The sequence below is a fragment of the Tupaia chinensis genome, unplaced genomic scaffold (genome assembly GCF_000334495.1).
Source record: "Tupaia chinensis unplaced genomic scaffold, TupChi_1.0 Scaffold000211_1, whole genome shotgun sequence".
Lineage (NCBI taxonomy): Eukaryota > Metazoa > Chordata > Mammalia > Scandentia > Tupaiidae > Tupaia > Tupaia belangeri.
Window position 1 is genome coordinate 581,460 of NW_006159686.1, and position 576 is coordinate 582,035.

At 62.3% G+C, this 576-nt stretch overlaps 1 protein-coding gene across 1 annotated transcript in view; it reads right to left on the bottom strand.

The window, feature by feature from the left end:
* The window catches only part of FBRSL1 (fibrosin like 1), a gene marked incomplete at both ends in the record, with an annotated part of 66,172 nt that overhangs the window by 3,099 nt on the left and 62,497 nt on the right, over positions 1–576 (bottom strand). The window lies entirely within an intron of this gene.

The window sequence follows — 576 nt, forward strand, 5'->3', positions numbered from 1 at the left end:
AACAGCCGCGATAGGGGAGGGAGGGAGGGGAGCCACAGCGGATGGCGTACTGATCGGGGCTGCAGGTGCGGCCTCTGAGAAGGGTCCCTGTCAGGCCGCCACGATTCAGTCCTGTTTTCTCTTTTTTAAAGAGTTTTTGTGCCTTAGGGACTGTGGCCTCACCAGAGACAGAGAGAGGGAAAGTGAGAAATCACCCCCCAGGGGTGGCCGCGCCGTAATCCCTCTCCTCCCGGGATCTTCGGCACATGTGCACATGTGCCCGGTGTGTGTCTCAAGCCCTTGGCGTCATGCGGGAGTCCGGCGACTGCGCCATCTGCTGGCCCCAGTCCTGGGGCATATGAGGGAACGAGACTCTGCCACCCCCTGCCCTCTGCCCTGCTGCCCGCCAGGGCTGAATAACCCTCTATTTTAGAAATGACCCCCCTCGGGTGTTCCTGCCATTAGCAATAGAAGCAGCCCCCAGGAGGAGCAGTGAGGGGTGCTCATGACAGAGGGGCCCCAGGCAAGAGAGGCCAGCCTGGGTAGAGGGAGAAGACCCAGGGGCGCGGCAGCCTGTCAGGCCGCCCCTGAGGCCTA